We start from the raw sequence: 16,562 nt of genomic DNA, 5'->3' as shown, positions 1-16,562 counted from the left end.
CTTAAGTTTTTTAAAAAATAAAACAAACTTTATTCCATGATTTTAAACATGGCTGCGGCAGCAACTGTTAAAATTCTTCACAATAAAGGATGACAGCCAAAAACAGTTGCAGGATAAAATTTTTTATTAAAATTCTTGACCAAGGTTTCGGTACATATAAATATACCTTCATCAGAAGTAAAACTTCCTGAACAGAAAAACACATTCATTAGAAAAGCCATATCAACGAAAGTAAGAAACAGAAGCTTAAGTAACGGTGAAATTACTACAGTAGTGTAGGCACAAAATCATTAGTACTTACTAAAATTACATCATGCAATGGAGAATAATAAAAACAATTATGCCAAAGGCGTCTGGCACATGCAAGTGCCCTCTCTCGGCGAAACCATCTGCCCTAGTGGTTTCACACTCGTGTCTCAAAAGTTCATAAGTGAAGTAATGCTGTTAATACTGTTCGCTTTGACCTTGTGCCCATCACACATGTTGTACAAATGGAGATGATGTTTTAATTATTGACGACGCCTTTGGCATAATTGTTTTTATTATTCTCCATTGCATGATGTAATTTTAGTAAGTACTAATGATTTTGTGCCTACACTACTGTAGTAATTTCACCGTTACTTAAGCTTCTGTTTCTTACTTTCGTTGATATGGCTTTTCTAATGAATGTGTCTTTCTGTTCAGGAAGTTTTACTTCTGATGAAGGTATATTTATATGTACCGAAACCTTGGTCAAGAATTTTAATAAAAAATTTTATCCTGCAACTGTTTTTGGCTGTCATCCTTTATTGTGAACAAACTTTATTAACATTCTTCATCTTTATTCTTCATGTTCACCTATTTATTGCTCAACATAGTCGCACTGGTGACGAACACATTTCTCCCAACGTGAGACACGTTTATTGATACTGTTACTCTTGAATGTCTGATTTCGTCGTCGGAGCAACAACCTCAGCTGTGCTCGCACTGCTTCATCAATATCAGTGTGAAGTTCTCGAAGATGTTCTTTAATTGCTGGAAACATGGTAACCGGATGGGGTGAAGTAGGGACTGCACGGAGGATTATCGATGACAGTGAACTCAAGACGTTCGACTACTACAGATGCCGCAGACCTCGTGTGCGGCCTGGCATTCCAGTGCTGAAGGAGAGGGTGCTTCGTGTGTGGACGAATCTTCTGTGGTTACAAACTCGGTTACAGAACGCTTTTGCTCACGCACCGACATAGTTACACTCCATGTTACATGCTACAATTCGAACCCCTCGAGCGGCATTGATCGTTGCTTGCGAAGCGGGAAAGTCGACCGAGTATTATGCACGACATGACATACCTCAGCCGATACTGAGAACAGAATAAAAAATTCGGAAGCATTACTTTTCAGCGCGCTGTCTTAAGTTCAGCCTAGATCTTATTCTAGGGCCGAGGAGAGAGCTGTTTGTGCAGTAATTATTAATGTTATTTGTGATGTGTACAACAGACTGGTAAATGCACGCACGTGGTGTGGTTAAAATACTCAGTGTTTTGAACAGATCTTTACAATGTGCTCGAGTACTGTTTTAGATTATTATTGTTATCGCCCTTTCTTGTAGCTTGAAAACCGCGTTGACACAATGAAAAGTCGCGTTACGTGCCACCTGTCAAAAGCCAGAATAATCATGTTTTCCGCGGCGGACCGCTGCGAGACGTGTAGGAAGAGAATCACAGAGGTTCTGGAAGGTACCGACAGGGATGTGCAGCCATGCCTACTCCGATGCCGTGGTCAGCAGCGCTACGTTTCTCGGTTAAGGGTCCGTGGCGACAGACCGATCGAGGTGGTCTCACAGATTCTCGATTGAGTTTAAATGCTGGGAGTCAGGTGGTCAGTGGAATACAATAAAGTCATCCCGGTGCTCTTCGAACCACGCAAGTACACTGCGAGCCGCGTTGTACGTTGCATTGCCTTGCTGATAGACGCCATCGTCCCGAGGAAAATCAAACTGCATGTACGGGTGGACACGATCCCCAAGGGCAGATTCATACTTGCGTTGATCCAGGTCTTCCAGAATGACGAGATAACCCAGGGAATGCCACTAAAACATTCCCCAGACCATAATTCCCCCTGCTCCCGTGTGGATCGTTCCTACAATTATTGCTGCGTGTTTGCTTTCATAAGTTTCACACCCGATGGAGCATGAAAAGTGTGAAAAGGCCACCTGCAGCCACTCGGTGGACGTCCAGTAGCGGTACTGGCGTGCAAATTCTAGACTTCGTCGCCGATGAACAGTAGTCAATATGGATACATGAACCAGGCGCCTCATGCGGAGGCATATAGGCAGCAATCTTCGCTTAACGGTTGTTGAGGAGACACTGTTGGTAGCTCCTTTGCTCATCTTGGCGATAGGTTGCCCAACTGTTTCGTGTATATACGCCCGCACATGTCTCCGCAGCCGTCGTTCACCCCTGTCACCACAGTTGCCTCTGCTCCGGTTTTTGGTAGCGTCGTTCTGCCATCCATCGTATACTTTGACCACGGCTGCAAGCAGTTAGTTTACAGACTTAGCCATTTCGGAAATGCTTCCACCCTTGGCCCGAAAGCCAATGATCGTGCCCTTTTAGATGTCACATAAATCGCTCCGTTTCCGTATTGTGACAGCGACTGCATTGTTTAGCGCGTCACCTCACACGCTCTATAAAGGGTGTTACAAAAAGGTACGGCCAAACATTCAGGAAACATTCCTCACACACAAAGAAAGAAAATATGTTATGTGGACATGTGTCCGGAAACGCTTACTTTCCATGTTAGAGCTCATTTTATTACTTCTCTTCAAATCACATTAATCATGGAATGGAAACACACAGCAACAGAACGTACCAAAGTGACTACAAACACTTTGTTACAGGAAATGTTCAAAATGTCCTCCGTTAGCGAGGATACGTGCATCCACCCTCCGTCGCATGGAATCGCTGATGCGCTGATGCAGCCCTGGAGAATGGCGTCCACAACACGAGCACGAAGAGTCTCTACATTTGGTACCGGGGTTGCGTAGACAAGAGCTTCCAAATGCCCCCATAAATGAAAGTCAAGAGGGCTGAGGTCAGGAGAGCGTGGAGGCCATGGAATTGGTCCGCTTATACCAATCCATCGGTCACCGAATCTGTTGTTGAGAAGCGTACGAACACTTCGACTGAAATGTGCAGGAACTCCATCGTGCATGAACCACATGTTGTGTCGTACTTGTAAAGGCACATGTTCTAGCAGCACAGGTAGAGTATCCCGTATGAAATAATGATAACGTGCTCCATTGAGCGTAGGTGGAAGAACATGGGGCCCAATCGAGACATCACCAACAATGCCTGCCCAAACGTTCACAGAAAATCTGTGTTGATGACGTGATTGCACAATTGCGTGCGGATTTTCGTCAGCCCACACATGCTGATTGTGAAAATTTACAATTTGATCACGTGGGAATGAAGCCTCATCCGTAAAGAGAACATTTGCATTGAAATGAGGATTGACACACTGTTGGATGAACCATTCGCAGAAGTGTACCCGTGGAGGCCAATCAGCTGCTGATAGTGCCTGCACACGCTGTTCATGGTACGGAAACAACTGGTTCTCCCGTAGCACTCTCCATGCAGTGACGTGGTCAACGTTACCTTGTACAGCAGTAACTTGTCTGACGCTGACATTAGAGTTATCGTCAACTGCACGAAGAATTGTCTCGTCCATTGCAGGTGTCCTCGTCGTTCTAGGTCTTCCCCAGTCGCGAGTCATAGGCTGGAATGTTCCGTGCTCCCTAAGACGCCGATCAATTGCTTCGAACGTCTTCATGTCGGTACACCTTCGTTCTGGAAATATGTCTCGATACAAACGTACCGCGCCACGGCTATTGCCCCGTGCTAATCCATACATCAAATGGGCATCTGCTAACTCCGCATTTGTAAACATTGCACTGACTGCAAAACCACGTTCGTAATGAACACTAACCTGTTGATGCTACGTACTGATGTGCTTGATCTAGTACTGTAGAGCAATGAGTCGCATGTCAACACAAGCACCGAAGTCAACATTACCTTCCTTCAATTGGGCCAACTGGCGGTGAATCGAGGACGTAAGTACATAATGACGAAACTAAAATGAGCTCTAACATGGAAATTAAGCGTTTCCGGACACATGTCCACATAACATCTTTTCTTTATTTGTGTTTGAGGAATGTTTCCTGAAATTTTGGCCGTACCTTTTTGTAACACCCTGTATACCCTCCACTGCTAGTGCTGCCACCTGCCATCTATGAGTGGTTTCTGCAGGTTGAAGTCAAACATAAGTGGTGGTCGTATTAATCAGTCGATTGTGCGATGCCGCGGCGAACAGACAGAAGGGAGCGCGTGGCCGAGACCGCTACCTCGGTATCGCGGGAGCCGGTCGATCGCCGTTCGGCTGGCCCTGTCCCGCCAACGGCCCCATCAGCCGCTCCACTTATGACGACTTTAGCACCGGCAGAAGGACCTTTGATGTTGACGAACAGGTAAAGGACAAGGTAAATGCAGACAATGCAAGGGTAGGGGATGACGGAGGGCTAGGACCTCATCCGAAGTTGGTGAGCCCCGGCCTTCAAGGCCGAGGTCCCGACCTTTGACAGGGCATCGATCTGCAGGCAGGACCGTAGCTCTTACAGCCCACGAGCCGTTCTGTGTGAACATGCCACCTTCATCGGACGTCAGAACTCAACTAATCACTAATAAAGATCGCCAACGGCGTGACCAACTCACTAGAGACACGGCCGACCGACGTGGGAAAACTGCAACTGAACGTGACGGTGAAGATGCTTCTGGGGAATAGGAGCTGCAGAACCACGTACCTATATCCGAATCGAACGCTGCCCACCAGTCACCAGGACGATCGAAGTGATGAACAACCTTTCCAATTCGTCCGACGTAAGAAAGCCGCCTGGTAAAGGAAAAATTTCCAACAATTAGTATACTTAACTAAGCGTCAAATCGACTCACACCACTGCAAGCGGATAAGGAACTAATGGAAGTCACCAGCCACCCCACTAGCGACACAACGTCTCGAGAATATGCACATCCAGTGGCACAACATCCATCTACAACAGCCACTAAAATATCTCCTATCACAGTCCATTAACAAGACACTACCTGACGCTGAGTTCGGAATTGAAGAAACAAGTTAGTGGATCTATCAAGGCGATATTCAATGGCAATACAATCAAGTATCACTTGGAATCGTAGATCAACGTGCTGTACTACGATTCTTTCAGTTGATCCCATATTCCGTTTTTCACTCACCATTCACCAATAGAGAAAACAATGAAAGTTGTTACTAAGTACTTGCTGAGGAAGTTGAAAAAGAACTTCGAACCATGGTATTCATCAAGGCCTCCTTTCATAAATTCAAGTCACGTGATGAACGAACCAACAAGCTAAAGGTGTAACCTGTCTACTGTGTTTATTAGACCAATTAGCGACTCAATTTATGACGCTCGCCACATCATGGACGCCAAGATCCATGTCGAACCATATCGTCCGAAGGATGATCACCACAATGTAAGCGTTGCAAACGCTTCTTTCATATAGACAACTATTGCTCGCTACCCCCCAGATGCGTCAAATGCACCGGCCGCGACCCGTAAACTCCTGCTCTAAACCAACAACGCGGAAGCCTAAAAGCATGAACTGTGAAGGCGGCCATCCCACCACGTGGAGGGGATGTCCCAATTTTCAACAGGCGCTCGAAACCTACACTGGACAAGGACAAGCAGCTCGAGCACTCCATCAACAATCAGATGGTGCTCCTCTGCCACCAAAAGTGGACAACCAGAAGAAGGATCCTACGTTGCCTCAGAGGGCGACATCAGACGGCCTACTGCTTGATCTTCAGCCCGAACTAGCGGCCACAGCCCACCTTCGGCACAGAAATCGTCCGACTTTAGAGCCATCACTCAAATGTTCTCGAGCATATCGGAATACATAACATCACCCCGCCAGAAGAACATTTTTACCATCCTTAAGGAAACTTATCCGAAATTTAAATATGCACCGGAATCTTCCTCAGGAATACTCATCCTCTTCAAAAGTGCTATGAAGATTTCCGCCCTCAATAATGGTCTATAGATCTTCACAGCTACAAGACCTCACACTTCGTGTATTTAATGCCAACGGTGTTAGCACTAAGAGCCACGAACCAGAAGATTTTATCGCTCGATAAAAGGTGGACATCCTGTTCTTAACGGAAGCTCGATTGCGACCAGCTTAAACGTTTAAACTTCGGAACATGGTTGGTTATAGGACGGACCAAGGAAATGTCCGGGGGCGGGAGGGGGGGGGGGGGGGCACGGCCATATTTCCTCTAAAAAACCATCACGCACGTACAACTAACACTTCCTCAATTCACGTCTCTTGAGGAAACAGCAGCGAATGTCTCCATTTCTTATGACATTGTCACGATGGTGTGTGCATACTTACGTCCGCAACGACAGTTCCACTAACATGATTTTACGGCTCTTTGCGACCGATTTGACAAGATCCTCACGTGAGGTGATCTTAATGTCAAATATTACGGTTGGAACTCTCGGCACAAGGACCCAAGAGGAATACGACTCCACGAACTTGAAAAACGGCTAGAAGCGATTACCATAGGCTCTGAAGAACCGAACCATGATCCAACTAACCTCACCCATGAACGACATGTGCTGGAAGTCGCAATACTGAAAAATCTGCAACTATAGCTACAGCTCACCACTGTTATAGATATAACTTCAGATCATCATTCTGTCATTGGCTCCATCCGAAGGGTACTGCTCACCTTCGTCAGCCTACGTCTGTCACAACAAACTGGGATCAGTTCAGGTTGTAACTAAATAACACGGTTCGCCCAACAACAGATGTCTCCACCATGCCAGCCATCGATGAAGCCAGCTTGGTCCTAAATAGCAAAATCAAAAGGGCATACAAGCAAGCCTCCATAGAAACAACGCATCAGGTGTGCCAGTACAAGATCTTTTCACCATTACTTCAATAACAGTGCTCGTAGATGGTGCCAAAAGTACAAAAATCCAGCAGAACGAAGTGAGATGAGGCGTCTTTCTAGAGAACTGTACTTCCGAGCCATAGAATTTCAAATAGAGCATTGGGGAGAAAAATGGCCACGTTAATACTGCAATATAGGAACAAATAAAGGCTCATGAGGGTGCTGCGCAACCCAAAACCTCCAAAGCTAGCCATTCAGGGCCCTGCTGGCTAGTGGTATGACTCACTGGACAAGGTCTAAATCGTTGCCAATACATACGAAGCACAAAACAACTTGGCACTGGACCAGACCAATGCGAAAGTAGGTAGACCAGACGTCAGGCAAAAGAAATAAGAGAGCTTCCTAGGTGCCTGACACCCAAGCTAACTATACAGGCAGAGATGAAGAAGTTCATCAACTGATTATGAAATCATTCCACCCCTGGTTGAGATGGAATAACTAACGACCAGTTGCTGCACCTCCCGAGAAAGCCACTGGTCCTGCTTACCGGCATTTACAGCCACTGCATGTTGCTAGGATACTTCCCTTTTGAATGGAAAATACCTTGGATATTACCATTGCCCAGACCAGGCGAGGATCTCACACATCCTGCCAATCACCCACCAGTTTAGCCTGCTGTCGACACTATCCAAGACCCTCGAACGAATCAGACTCCAGCGAATCAGATAACCTATCTTGGAAAATAACATTACTCGCTGGGAGCAGTTTGCATTCCAGCCCACACTATCGGCTGAGCTGCAGTTGCTCCGCATCTCAGAACATATAACTTATAATTTAACCGTCTCCAACTACACTGCAGCAATATTCCTGGATGTGGAGAAAGCCTTTGATAGAGTCTGGAAGGACAAATTACTACTTAAACTCCAGACCTCCAGAACCTACGACTTTTACCAGACTGGTGCATGCCACTCATCGATAGATTCCTTCAACATAGGACAATTTTGGTAAAATCGATAGACAACGTTCTAATCTCAAAGCCGACGGCATCCCACAGGGATCAGTCCTCTCACCACTGCTCTTCGTTATATACGTGAACGATTTCCCGACTGTACTACAGACGGTACTCACTCAGTTCGCCGACGATATTGCGTTCTCAACAGTCCCCATCGACTGACTGCAGTTATCTCGTGTTTACAACGTCAACTGACAGTCAGTGATGGATGTGCCAAAGAAAACTCGATCTGTCTTCTTGCCACCAAAGCAAGGGCGGTAATGTTCACTAACAAGCGTCCACGTGTACGCGACCAACCGATCCTCAGTGACCGAGAAGCGCTTGGAACAACCACGCCAAGTGTTTAGGTGTCGTGCTGGATGCTAAGCAACTGTTTAATTTTCACATTGAGGACAAACGGCAGAAGATTTTACGGCCCATAGTCCAAATCCTATTCGCTAATGCAGACATTCAAGCAACCACTAAGCTTAGTATATACCGAGCAATGGTTCTTCCAGCAATACTCCGCAAGAGTTCAACTTGGAGGACAACCAGCACCTTAAGCCTCAAGTCCATTCAAACGATACAAAACCACTGCCTCTGCCTAATCCTAGGGGCACCTAGTTGGCGAGGTTTCGCGACCTTCAAGACGAACTAAATCAAACAACAATCCAGGGTTCCATCGTCCGTTCCACGCAGAGAATCACCGATAAAATCGAGGCCTTACGTCCCACATCCCATAATCTGGAATAACAGGCTCTGTCCACCCCAATTACTGGTACCGAGTTCGAGTGTCTCGTGCTATCATAGAGGTTCCACAAAGATATGACACTTACTGAAGAACCAACATAATATAAAGGCTCAAGGATAAACAGCCCACAGTCCTTATGATGAGTAAATAAAGATAATATTATCTACCTCATCTACAGAAGTCCAGCCACAAAGGCGGTAGCGCATCGCAGACACCAGACGCACAGGAGAGAAAAGGTCATATTAATGTGAATGGACCATGTATGTTGTGCATTTGTTCCCTTTAAAAGAATTTTATAGCTAAGACTTGAGTGTACATATGGATACTGTATTATGTAACTAAAAGACAATGGTTGTTACACACTGATGGCAGGACTCTAAGAGCATAACATGCTGATGGAATTCTGTTTGCAAGTATGTTTATGTGTACACACCAGTTCAAATGAAAATCAATATTAATTCCTAGAAATTTGTTACGTGGTGTATAGAGGTGTCAACTACATTTAATTTAACAGCGTCATTTTCCGTCTAAACTAAAATCTATGGCATTTGCTTTTTATTTCCAATGTTAGTTCATTGCATATCGATAAACTATAATTTTCCGTGAGGATTTCATTTGTTTTCTGTGTCGGAAATTCTCCTCTTTTCTCAGTGAGTAGAATATTGCTATCATCAGCAAAGAGGATTTTTGCCCAGCGGCTAATATTATTCGGAAAGTCATTGATGTCATTCATATATATTAGGAACAGTAATAGTCCTAACACGCTACTGTAAGAATCTCCTATATTAATGCATTTTTGTTCCGATAAGTGTCTCACTAATAGTCTAGCCTAATTTGAGGTATGGGTTATTTGTAATCTTTGCACCGCATCACCTAGGTATGATCGGAATCACTCATTAGCTATGCTTCTTATTCGTAATTATTCTAGCTTATTTATTAGAGCCTTATCATCAACAGTATCAAACACCTTAGAAGTATGTAACTGTGACACACTTATCTTCGTCGAGAGAATCAAGTACATCAAGTACCACTTTTGTGAATTTTGCTACCAATCATTTGCGCAGTCGCCTTAAGCGATTTAGTGAAATCGCGGGAAACCTGAATCTGAACGTTCGGACTAGGTTTCAACTGACAGATTGGGGGCTAATTTTAAACTGTTGTTGCAGCTTTGGAATCATGAAACTGTTTATAATATTGCTTTTATAAACACCATCGTTAATTTTGTAACTAACGAAAATAAATGGTACGAGTGAAGGCCAGCAAAACCGCCGCAAAGCATTGCTATAGCTCCATTTAAGCCTACTGTCAACACAACCAAGTCGTATGGGCCATTCGCAAAGCATTCATCAGTGGTATACATGACTTTCCGAGTGTCACATCATGCAGTGTGAACCACCACTCCATACCGCGTGGTTTGAGGCACAATGTCACGGATTGCGCGGCCCCTCCAGCCAAAGGTCCAAGTCCTTCCTCGGGTATGAGTGTAAGTGTTGTTCTTAGCGTAAGCTAGTTTAAGTTAGATTAAGTAGTGTGTAAGTCTAGGGACCAATGACCTTAGCAGTTTGGTCCCTTAGGAATTCACAGCCATTTCAACCACTCCATAAAATCTTTTTCCATTAACACATAGTCAAATCACGGCGTTATTTAAGAGATTCTGATGGGTGCCTGTCTTTCGCTCTTGTGGTCAGTAGCAACTGGGTAACAAGTAGACTTTAACTTCTTGTTTATTTATTTGTTGTATAGCAGTATGTAACATGCACGTTCAACTCAGGCTCTGTTCACCCTCAGTAGATTACTAGTGTCAACAGTTAATATTCTTTTCACATATCGCTAACTAACGAAATTTTATTTACTACAACAACTAACATAATACTGCTTGCCATCACCAAAATTATGTTTGTTACTAATTAGCAGTGCTACCACTACTGTAGGTAATGACATCTGCTACTGCTACTGCACTAAAACGTATTTCACTACTATCCAACGCTACTACACACTACATCTAATAGGAATCCCTCGTAAGCAGTAAGAGCAATTTTCCACAAAGCAACCCAACGTTCCACTTCCGTAGATGCTCTCCACCAGATTCTTAGAAACTTCGGAGAGCTTTGTAGACGAGTATATCTGTGCCGTTATTTTGCGCATTCGGGAGGACGACGGTTCAATCCCGCGTCCGGCCGTCCTGGTTTAGGTTTTCCGTGATTTCCATAAATCGCTCCAGGCAAATGCCGGGATGGTTCCTCTGAAAGGGCACGGCCGACGTCCTTCCCCGTCCTTCCCTGATCCGACGAGACCGATGACCTCGCAGTTTGGTCTCTTCCCACAAACCCAACCAACCGTTATTTTCCGGACGAGGGAACGCAGATCATTATTTAACGTTCCGTCGACGGCGAGGTCATTGCAAAGAAGCTCATGCTCGAGGCAGGAAATCGGCCGTGCCATTTCAAAGGAACTATCCCGGCGTTTGCCTTGAGTGATTAAGGGAAACCACAGATACGCTAAATTTGTATGGTCGCAGGGAGATCTGAAATGGTGTCCTCCCGAATGCGAGTCTGTTGTGTCACCGTAGTCTTCTGGCTCCTTGTTGCAAGGGACGGCTCTTCCGGTCCGAGGAAGCGCATGTGTCGCCTGTGAGAAATGTCAACCCGCATCAATCTGGTGTTTTCCACTTGGGTGGCGGAAAAGAGGCCAACAGCATATGATGTTGATATTACAGTTCCGTGCTGTTACTTAGGAGTCAACTGCAGAAGTTGTCTTCAGTAGTCTTCGCTGCCATGCTTCTCTGTTCAAAAATGGTTCAAATGGCTCTGAGCACTATGGGACTTAACGTCTGAGGTCATCAGTCCCCTAGAACTTAGAACTACTTAAACCTAACTAACCTAAGGACATCACACACATCCATGCCCGAGGCAGGATTCGAACCTGCGACCGTAGTGGTCGCGCGGTTCCAGACTGTAGCGCCTAGAACCGCTCGGCCACTCCAGCCGGCTGCTTCTCTGTCTTCTGTCGTAACTTTTCGTAGTACAGATGACGGTGGATGATTGAGAACGCATGGCTGTCAACTATTATGGATTGTCCGCAGTTATTACGGATTTATTGCCTTCATTACGGAGTTCCGGAGAGGTACTAAAAATTATAGAAGTGGACATTATCGGTTTCACGTTAAAAAAAAAAAAAGAATCGGAAAAGATACTGTTTGCTTTCCGCCAGTCATATGATACTAAAACGTTTTTTAGATTGTAATAATTTCCTTGCTGAGTAAGTAGTAAATCGGTCTACGAATAATTTGGACGCACAAGTACAGCGCGATGGCCATTTGGCGGTGAAAGTAAGAAGATTGATAGACACATCATCCGCGCGCGGAAGTTGTAACCGCCTGCGAATCTGCGTATGCGTACTAGGCGGCGATAACGCGCGTATGCGTCCAGAACATAGTTCCGTGATACATAACAGAACAAAAACGTGTGATAATAAAAGAAATTTACAACTGAATCGGTATTTTTAACCTATAACAGAACAAAAGTTACGTAATAGATAATAACAAGGGACAATTACTTCACAAGTAGGAACTCTGAGCTCTCTGAAATTTTTGATTTACATGAGTGACTCTACAAAGAATCAGAAGTCCCCTTCGAGTTTCGCGCCGTATTTCCAGTGATCAGGGTATTTTCGTGTAGTGTGCATACGCGGAAACATGCCAGGACTATACCGCGTGCATATAGACCACTGATGTTTTGGGTAATCGTTACATTGTGTTTGGTGGCAATATTTGTCGATTTAGAATTCAAAAACACTGTGTTGTGTTTTGTACTGTGTGTTCACGAAACATTTTTATAAAGCATGCTGGTCGTGATCATTTTTGTCTGTCTAAAGTGCACGCAGACCTAACAAAACTTAAGACGTCAAATGCATCATTATCATCATTTGGAATAAAACCTGATGGGGAAGACTCTGTCGCCAATGCTGAAATGCTTCTTAGTTCATGATCTGCCAATTTCTTATGCAGATCATACTTCACAGCTGTTCAAAAAAATGTTTCCTGATTCTCTGATTGATAAACAATACAGTTGTGGAAGAACTGAAACACCTGCTGTCATAAGTTCTTTGTCATCTCGAGCAAAGAATAATGTGGTAGAATACGTACAAGAAAACCCCTTTTCTCTTGCAAACTGATGGCAGCACAGACGTTAAAGATGTGAAACTATATCCAACTGACGTTACTTACTTTGACGTTAAACAGGGAAAGATGTGCACCACATTAGTATCCTTGCTGGAATCGAGTTTAAATACTGGCGGAGGAATTTTTATCTCCTGAATGGCGAACTGCTAAGAAAAGGAATTCCCTGGAAAAATTGTAGCCGGCCGGAGTGGCCGAGCGGTTCTAGGTGCTGCAGTGTGGAACCGCGTGACCGCTACGGTCGCAGGTTCGAGTCCTGCTTCGGGCATGGATGTGTGTGGTGTCCTTAGGTTAGTTAGGTTTAAGTAGTTCTAAGTTCTAGGGGACTGATGGCCACAGCAGTTAAGTCCCATAGTGCTCAGAGCCATTTTCTTTCTTTTTTTTTTTGAAAATTGCATTTCACTTGCATGTGATGATGCAAATACTATGGTGGGACATATAAAAGAAGTTGTTGCTCTTTTGAAGATAGTTCAGCCACACATAAGAATTCAGTCTTGTTCGTGTGATCTGCTTTATTTAGGGTGCGAAATCCCTACAATATTTTGATGCTGAAGAATTTGTAATGTACACTTTATACTTTCTCCAAAAGAGTTCAAAAACACAGTCTACTTTAAAACTTTGTCAAAATATATATGGCACTAAACCCCATAAAATACTGAACCATGTTTGTACAAGATGGCTCTCTCTGCTCCAGTCAATTGTTCGTTATTTACCAACGTAAATGTATTCCTTCAGAAAGAAGAGCCAGTAATTCAGACTTAATAGCATTTTAAATAACTTATTTACAAATTTCACAGATTTATCAGTCCTTCTGCAGTACGTACTTCTGATAGTCTGCTGGAATTGAAATTTCAAAAAAATAAATATCACAAAGAGGATAAAGATATTGTCGTTGGTGTAAACACTAGAAGCTACTTTCGTCATATCATATCCGTAGTTACAAAATCTAGTATGTATACACGAACACTGAGTGCATTGATCATCAGTCAAATGAACCATTTGACTTCAGAAAGAGCATGTTAACAAAATAATTTTTCACAGGACCAGATTCAGGCAGTGAAGAGTGCAACAAGAAAAAATTATCGTCAGGGAAGATTCTGTATTATGCAAGTAGAGGCAGATCCGGGTAGACGAGGCAGTGGATGAGAAAGACTTGTAACTATTTTTGTATAAAACACTGAAGACTGGCCTCTCATTCATGATATAAGTGGATTTTGTCTACATGTTTTATTTTCTTTTTAATTAACAATTTGAGAGATTTACTCGTATTGATTCTGCAGTATTTGTAAATTGCAGAAATGTTTCTAAAACAGCTTTTTGTTTACTAAACTGATTTTTAGCTTTTTCCACTAAACTTGATTTTTTCGTTTACAATTGTTTTAATTGCTGGGAAAATCTCCTTTATTTAGGGCTACAAATCTTCTTACATTATTTAAAAGAATAAAACACATTTCTAATTTTTAAAATTTTCTGATTTAATCGCTCCAGGCAAATGCCGGAATGGTTACTTTGAAAGGGCACAGCCGATTTCCTTCCCTATCCTTGACACAATCCGAGCTTCGGCTCCGTCTCTAAATGAACTCGAGGTCGGTGGGACGTTATATTCTAAGCCACCAAATCCCTAAAATTTTCCAAGGGAGAGCCCTCGAACCCGTTTCCATATATGCCACGTGATTACTGACAGCCACTTTTCAAGGTTGGCCGCTAAGAGTACGTGCCACGCTACCCAATCCTTTCTAGATAAGCCGTCGCCGATCGTATCTACGATGTGCCACGTTGGTTCGCTGCTCAACTTGACAATGTGCGTTCGTTCCCGTTCTGGTTGCTGCCGATTAACAAACAATCAGGTGACAAAAGTTATGAGATACCTCCTAATATCGCGTCGGACCTCATTTTTCCCGGCGTAGTGCAACAACTCGAAGTGGCATGGTCTCAACTAGTCGTTGGAAGTTACCTCCAAGAATATTGAGCCATGCTGCCTCTATAGCCGTCCATGTTGCGAAAGCGTTGCCGGAGTAGGGTTTCGTGCATAAACTAACCTCAATATTACGATACGTAAATGTTCCATGGGATTGCTGTCAGACTATTTGGATGACCAAATCATTCGCTCGAATTTTCAGAATGTTCATCAATCCAATCGCCCAATAACATGCCGCATTGTCATACATAAAAAGTCTATCGTTGTTTGGAAACATGACGTCGATGAATGGCTTCAAATGGCCTCCAAGTAGCCGAAATCCCAGTCTATTCCATGAAAACACAGCCCACGCCATTATGGAGCAGCACAAACTCGCACAGTGCCTCGTTGACAACTTAGGTCGATGGCCTCGTGGGGTCTGCGCCACTCTAATCCTATCATTAGCTCATACTAATTTAAATCCAGACTCATCCGACCGGGCCATAGTTTTGCAGTTGTCTAGGGTGCAACCGATATGGTCACGAGCCCAGGAGAGAGACTGCAGGTGATATCGTGCTGTTAGCAAACACACACGCATGGGTAGTTTGCTACCATAGCCCATTAACACGAAATATCCCCACACTGTCCTAACGGATACGTTCATCGTGTGTCCCACATCAATTTCTGCGGTTATTACATGTAGTGTTGCTTGACTGTTACCACTGACCACTCTACACAAACGCCGCTGCTCTCGGTCGTTAAGTGAACAGCCTGGCTGCTGCTGTGTAGATTCTCCGACAACTCGTGCCCGAGTTCGGCACCATGGCTGACTAATAACAGCGAGAACTTCCAGCAGGACCTGCCGCAGCGCGGTCTACATCTACATCTACATCCATACTCCGCAAGCCACCTGACGGGTGTGGCGGAGGGTACCTCGAGTACCTCTATCGGTTCTCCCTTCTATTCCAGTCTCGTATTGTTCGTGGAAAGAAGGATTGTCGGTATGCCTCTGTGTGGGCTCTAATCTCTCTGATTTTATCCTCATGGTCTCTTCGCGAAATATACGTAGGAGGGAGCAATATACTGCTTGACTCTTCGGTGAAGGTATGTTCTCGAAACTTTGACAAAAGCCCGTACCGAGCTACTGAGCGTCTCTCCTGCAGAGTCTTCCACTGGAGTTTATCTATCATCTCCGTAACGCTTTCGCGATTACTAAATGATCCTGTAACGAAGCGCGCTGCTCTCCGTTGGATCTTCTCTATATCTTCTATCAACCCTATCTGGTACGGATCCCACACTCTCGGTCACAGGCGCCGCCGGGGACTGACGCCTGGACTTCACGGCAACCCGGCCCCACGGCGAGTGGTGCGTTCATGACGGGACCTCGCAGACATCGCGACTGACGGCTTTCCAGCTGCCGGTGCAGCAAGCGTCGGCTGCCTCACGGCGACGCGGCTCCGTGGGCGTGCCCGTACTGGGGCGCCGAGTTCATCTCATCCACAGGGCATCCTGGCTTCAGCGGAGCACTGGTGGCCTCAGGCTCCCGATTGCGATCAGCGGCGCGCGTTGCGCGCATTGTCGGAGAAACTACACAGCAGCTGCCAGGCGAAGGGATCCGCAGAGCTGGGCAGCGACGACGAGGAAGAAATTGTAAAGAAAGCTCAATAAATAATTGTAAAACTCCACGCCGTCTCAGTCTTTGGCGCAGCCACTGTGTCTGCTGCTAACGAGTGGTGCAGAAGTCGTAACACTTGTGTACGCTATACTACCGCCGTCTTTA

Source organism: Schistocerca cancellata, chromosome 4, assembly GCF_023864275.1.
Source record: "Schistocerca cancellata isolate TAMUIC-IGC-003103 chromosome 4, iqSchCanc2.1, whole genome shotgun sequence".
Classification (NCBI taxonomy): domain Eukaryota; kingdom Metazoa; phylum Arthropoda; class Insecta; order Orthoptera; family Acrididae; genus Schistocerca; species Schistocerca cancellata.
Note: the sequence above shows the minus strand (reverse complement) of the source record.